This window comes from Natrix helvetica (assembly GCF_964273705.1).
Source record: "Natrix helvetica genome assembly, chromosome: W".
Classification (NCBI taxonomy): Eukaryota; Metazoa; Chordata; class Lepidosauria; order Squamata; family Natricidae; genus Natrix; species Natrix helvetica.
Genome location: NC_138555.1, coordinates 69,064,811 through 69,071,823, shown reverse-complemented (window position 1 = coordinate 69,071,823; position 7,013 = coordinate 69,064,811).

The following is a 7,013-nucleotide window of genomic DNA, read 5'->3' as shown; positions in this document are numbered from 1 at the left end:
CCAAGGATCCTAAAAAGAATATAATTACAGGCCTGACAGGCGGCCTCTCCTCAAAAGAAAAATGTTTCCTGCAAAGAGAATAACATAAAAGTTAACATAACAAAATTAACCACCTCTTCTCCACCCAGGGGAACCCCTTGACTTCTCGGGAAACTTCCCATTGAATTGCTTTACTAACTTCTCCACTTTCAGGTTCCCACTGTTTACCCAATTAGCTTCAGACCTAGGGTAACCCTTCCAATGCACTAAGTACTGTAAGCAACCCCTATTCAGCCTGAAATCTACAATTTTTTCCACCTCAGATTGTGTTTCCCCTTCTATCACCACAGGAGGAGATTGAGCTTGGGTGGATGCTCTTCTGTTAGACCCAATTACTGGTTTCAACAAGCTACAATGAAATTCTGGGTCAATTTCCCCTAGACTTCTGGGTAGACTGAGTTGAACTGTAACTGAGTTAACTATCTTCACTATTGGGAATGGACCTAGAAATTTTGGACCCAATTCCTTGCTAAGCATTTCTAATCTTATGTATTTGGTAGATACAAAAACATTGTCCCCCACATGGTAGGGGTTTAGGAGTGAGCGACGTTGATCATCTTGCTTCTGGTAGGCTTCTGCCGCAACTGCTAGAGCCTTCTTCGTATTCTCCCATCCTTTCTTTAGCATGTCCATCCATTCACTCAAAGACATGAAAGAAGGAGGTTCTCTAGGCAACTCAGGCATGGCAACAACTTCCATGCCACTGGTAATCTGGAAACCCGCTAATCCTCTGCTGCTGTGGACCGCATCGTTGTACGCCACTTCGGTGAAGGGTAGCAAGTCCGACCAGTTGTCTCGCTGATAGTCCACAAAACACCGGATGTATTGTTCCACCACCGCATTGGCTCCCTCTGCTGCGCCGTTCATGCTGGGATGAACCTCTGAGCTCAATTCTTGTGTGGACCCAATGGATCTCAGGACCTCTCTCCAGAACTTGGCTGTGAACTGGACTCCGCGGTCTGAAATGATCCTCTTGGGTACTCCATGCAGGCGATAAATGTCTTTCACAAACATTTTCGCTAATTCGTTTGCGGATGGCAATCCTGAGCAAGCAATGAAGTGTGCCTGCTTAGAAAACAAATCAATAACAGTCCAAACTACTTTATGCCCACTGCTGTCTGGGAGTTCCACGATGAAGTCCATTGCGACCTCTTCCCATGGCCGTTTAGGGCTCTCTGCTGCAGGTGCTGTAGGTTCTGGGCTCTTGGATTCAATCATCCACGGCTGGCCTTGTTCCTCCTCCGAGGCCTCCCCCTTGGTAGGACTCTTCGTCACCTGAAGGTGGGGGTCCTCTTCCAGAGGTCGGTTGGGCATTTCCCCCTCCGAGGCCTCCCCCTTAGTTGGACTCTTTGTCACCTTCAGTTGGGGATCCTCCTCCGGAGATTGTTTGCCCTTTTCCTCTTCCGAGGCCTCCCCCTTGGTAGGACACTTTGTCACTTTAAGTTGGAGATCCTCTTCCAGAGGCTGTTGGCCCAGATGACTTTTCTGTGCTGGCATCTGGGGCCCTCTCTTTACCACCATGGCGACTGGTACACACATTTGTTCTTCGGCAATTCCCTCCTCCGAGGCCTCCCCCTTGGTAGGACTCTTCGTCACCATAAGTTGGGGATCCTCTTCCAGAGGTCGTTTAGGCTTTCCCCCCCCCCCGAGGCCTCCCCCTTAGTTGGACTCTTTGTCACCTTAAGTTGGGGATCCTCCTCCGGAGAATGCCTGCCCTTTTCCTCTTCCGAGGCCTCCCCCTTGGTAGGACACTTCCTCACCTTAAGTTGGGGATCCTCTTCCAGAGGTTGTTGGCCCAGATGACTCTTCTGCGGTGGCATCTGGGACCCTCTCTTTACCGCCGTGGTGGTTGGTGCACACGTTTGTGGCATTGGGGCTGGAGCCAAGCACTCTGACGCTCTGTGGCCAAGTTGACAACAATGGTGGCATTTAATTGGCCCCCACGAGGAATGGAACCTAGTTACATCTCTAAACTCAGGAACCGTTTCATCACACTGCCTTGCTCTCCAACTTGCAGCTGGCCCCTTGGTAAACCCTTCTTCCATGGTGGAGATTGCTTCTCTGTAGGAAGGAGGGGTAAGAACCTTTTGGGGCATTGCAGATGCACCTTGTTCCGCTTCCCATCTTGCAGGCCTGGCTTTGGTAATCCCTTCTTCCATGGAGATTTCTTCTCTGTAGGAAGGTCTGGTAAGAACCTTATTGGGCCTTGCAGGGGAGACTGGAACCGGTGGGGAGGTCAATCCCTCGGTTGGCCACTGCCCAGCTTTCTGCCATGGTGCCATCTGCTGAGGGAGGGCAGGTGCCTGCTGGCATCCCTCCCATCCATGACCTGGGGTTAAGACCCATCCCGGGGTTGCCTGCTTCACAGGTTGCAGCTCAACCAATGATGGCTGGCTAAGGGGTTTTACGTGCCAAGGACCCTCCTGCTGGCTTGGAGGAGTTATGGGCCAAGTAGGTGCCCTTTGCTGGCTTGGATGAGTTATGGGCCAAGTAGGTGCCCTCTGCTGGCTTGGAGCATTTCCCCATGCTGATGGCAAAGGAGTTGGTAAGTAGCATCTCTTCCATCCAAGTCCTGGGAGGACAGCCCAATTTACTGCCCAATTTGCTTCATTTACTGGTTGCAGCCCCATTTGTGGTGGCTTGCAAGTGACAGATGCTGGAAAAATTCCTTCTTCCTGCCTCCTTTGAAATTCCCATTTTGAAAGGGAATCTTTCTCCCAGCTAATTGCAGGGCCACAAGCCATTTCATTTATTGCCGTCTGGAAGGAGCCCAAACCTCTGTTCTAGGGGTTTTTTTTTTTTTTCAAGCCTTGTTTCCAAGCTGGGGGGAAGGAGGGGGAGCATGCACTCACAATTTTGCTGAAGAAGTCCGTCTGAGATTTCCTTCGTCTTGTCGCGTCTCCTCCTGCATTCCTCCAGATGCAATTAAACTGGAAACAGCATTCCATTGCCTTTGAAGTTCCGCACTCAGCTTCTTATCACCAAAAGCTTCTCATTTATTCTTCGCTGATATTTACGCTGTCCCGGTCAGCATTGGGAATGCCGATACCCACATCACCAGATCTTCCATCACCAGCCCTTCCCCCTTGATAGGGGGAGGGAGCTAGTGAAATATTTTTAAAGTAGAGAGTTGAAATAATGTTAGGGTTCTAAATACCATGCAGAAATAAATCATTGTCCAAGTCAAAACATCCTTAATGGTGCAATTTATTCCGCAAGCATGTTAGCACGGCTATGGAAATTTCAACTCTGGAAGTACATTCTCTAAGTTCAACCAGTTGAAAGTTCATGATCTCTCCCCACACCCACAAATCCATCACATGTTCCAATCATCATCTTCCACGCTGGCATGTACACCCATCTTCTTCCGGCCAGGTGTCGATGTGCGGAGACAAAAGATGACCTTGGCTTCTACAAAAGAATGTCAACAATCCATTCTACAATCCTACTCCTTTCTATTCCCCCCTCCCAACTACTACACTATTGAAACAGCATAGAAAATTATAAGAAAGTGTGGCAGGCCAAAGATCCTAAAAAGAATATAATTACAGGCCTGACAGGCAGTGTTACTTCAAACAAACACTGACGGGTACCCGCAGCCTTGCGCTTATACCTCCCCAAAACTGACAGAGATGGAGAGGTGATGGGCTATATGGGAAAAAGAAGCTTTTGCTGTCAGGTGGGCTTTGGTGACCTGGCGACATTTGCTTGAGGGAACTAAACACCCTTTTGAGGTGTGGACTGATCACAAAAATCTGGAGGTGTTAAAGACCCCTTGAAAGCTGTCTCCTAAACAAATGCGTTGGGCGCAACATTTCAACCGATTCAATTTCACCCTAAAGTACATCCCTGGAGGGAAGAACTTCATGGCGGATGCATTATCCAGACTCCCACAATACAACAGTTCCAAGCTAAGCGTGGTACTTCCAGTCATCCCAGCGAAAAGTCTTGCTGCTCCAATGGTTACCAGAAGCCAAAGCAACTCTAATTTGGAGGTCACAGCAGACCTCATCTGCAAACTCAAGGAAGGCCTTGAGTCCGATTACTGGTTTAAGGAACATTCAAATGAATGCACCATGAAAGATGGACTGGCTTGGATAGGCGTTAAATTGTATGTTCCTGCAAGCATGAAGTCTTTTGTGCTACAACGAGCTCATGATTCCCGCATGACAGGGCATTTTGGATTTTTGAAAATTCTGCATCTCATCAAAAGACAATTTTGGTGGCCGTCTTTGAAAAAAGACATTGAGTCATATGTGGCCAGTTGCCTCGTATCGGCTGCCGCTAAGCGGCCACAAGGAAAGCCCCAAGGCCTGCTTCAAGGTGTAGCCCATCCTGAATCCCCGTGGGAGGAAATATCAATGGATTTCATTGTCGAATTACCGGAGAGTCAAGGAAATACCGTGGTCTGGGTGGTCACGGACTTGTTCTCTAAACAGGTTCATTTTGTGCCTTGTTCCAAGATCCCTTCAGCTAAATCTTTAGCTAAATTGTTTATTACACATATATACAGTTTGCATGGGGTGCCAGAGCGCATAATATCAGATAGAGGGGTACAGTTCACCTCCCTCTTCTGGAAGGAGTTTTTGAAGTTGATTGGCTCTGCCCAGGGGTTAAGCTCAGCCCACCATCCTCAGACTAATGGAGCTTGTGAAAGGACTAACTCTGTTTTGGAGCAGTACCTCCGGTGTTTCATTAATTATCAGCAGGATAATTGGACTGAACTGTTACCACATGCTGAAGTAGCGTACAACAACTCTGTGCACAGCAGCACCGGTTTCACCCCTTTTAGACTTGTGTTTGGGCAGGACTTTGTGCCAATTCCAGAATTGCCCCGTGAAAAGCCACAAGTCTTGTCCCTCTCCGAGTGGAGTGACCAGCTCCAACAAGTCTGGCCCATAGCCCGAAAGACATTGGAAGCTGCTCATTGAGCACACAAGAAACAAGCTGACGAAAAGAGGGTGAAAGAAAGGGAGTACAAGATTGGGGATCAAGTTTTTCTGTCTACCAAATTTCTCCAAACTACCCAAAATTCGAAGAAATTAGGGCCTAAGTATGTTGGTCCGTTTCCTATTGTGAAGATCATTAATCCTGTTTCTGTACAGTTGGAATTGCCAAAGTATCTCAACTGTATTTACCCCGTGTTTCATGTTAACCTTTTGAAACCAGTGCACACTTCCTCTGTTCGGACACCCGTACCGCCGCCTCCTGCCCCTCTTCTCATTGAAGGAGAGCAGCATTTTGAGATCAAAGAGATTTTGGACTCCAGGAAACGTAGGAATCAGGTTCAATATCTGGTCTCCTGGAAACATTTTCCCTCATCCCAAGCTGAATGGGTTGATAAGTCCCATGTTAGAGCTCCTAGACTTTTGCGGAAATTCTACTCTACCTATCCCGATAAACCCTGACTCATGTTGCGATATATATGTCTAACCTGTCTTGTTCCTGTTTTTTTTTTTCCTCTACGTTTTTTTTCCAGGGGTGATGTCCTTTCTTGACGGAAGGCCGGATGTCAGCCTCTGCTTTGCTGCTTGTTTTCGGCTGCCATTGAAATGGGGAGGGGGGGGAGTAACATGGTATTTGGGAGGGGAAGCTTCAGCACAGGAGTGAATGAAGAAGGGAGTGGTTCTCTCACCATCTACTGCGCATGCTGCAGATAGTGGAATTGCCGCCAAGGCCAACCGTCCGGCATACCAACCTGATGATGGGTTTTGAAGCTGCAGCCCACATGACACCTGTGGGGTGTGCAGATTGGACTGGGTGGTGGGGTTACTAGGGGGAGGGACTTGGGTCACATATTGATATCTATGATTACGCGCGCTTTTGCCTCAGATCTTGCTTTGCCTAGCTGCTATCTACTCATAACCAGTAAAAGTACTCTTAATTCTGAAATATGGAGTTGAGTGGTTTCTTTCTTGGTTACTGATGGAGGCTGCCCTGACACCCAGGGCATTACATGTTGACAGATAAGTCTGTGGCATGCATTATACTGATTTCATTTTATGAATTTATTCTGAGAAAATGTGACCCAAAATGGCTGAGCATGCTTGTTTTTAAATTAAAATATTTTTAAAACAATACATGAATAAATGCAGCTCACTGATATGTGGCTTCTATCACCTAGAGACTGTTGAGAATTGTTGAACAAAAGAAAATGGGACAAAGGACTGGTATGGTTGGGGTTGTAAGACTTCACTTAGTGGAGTGAAGCATTGGGTGAATCATGCCTGATACAAGAAGCCAAACCAGGAACAGATATGTGCCTTTGTAAACAATTCCAGAGTCTTTCAAGGACCATGTTTACAAAAACATTATAAAATATAGTTACAAATCATTCCAAATAGAAGATAAGACTAGATCTGAGATGGACTGTGGTTACCATAAAAATAAGGTTTAATTGAACAGTTACTGAGTTCACAGCCCCAAATAATATAAATGTCTGAGAATGAATTAGATTGTCTAGCTTTTCAGGCAGAATACATTATTTCCTAGTGGGTGAGATTTGCTGAATGTCTTTGGTACTTTGTGCAACTAAAATTCCAAGTTTCCAAAAACTGGAAATAACATGGATAGCGTTTAGCACACTAGGCTAAAGCAACACAAATGTGCTGCAGTAAAAAATGGAAAAATGCAAATATTAAAAACATGCCCTTGCTTTGATTCTTCTCCCAAGGAAGAGGCTAGCTTCTGCATGTGCCCATAATTTACATAATTTGTTTATTCAGTGCTACTTTTTGAATGTATACAACATACTGAACCATAAAAATCAAGACTAAGTTTGTCTTGGTAGGTAAAAATGGCTATGTTGTTGTTCAAACATGTTATATAAACCCCGTGCTATGAATATATCCTAATAGGTATACACTGGCAGAATGAATGCAGGAGTTAATCCTGATACAGCCTTATATTAATACTAGTGCATTTTAGTCTACATAAAGAGATACATTAGCTTTATTGCCTCTCTGCTCTGTCCC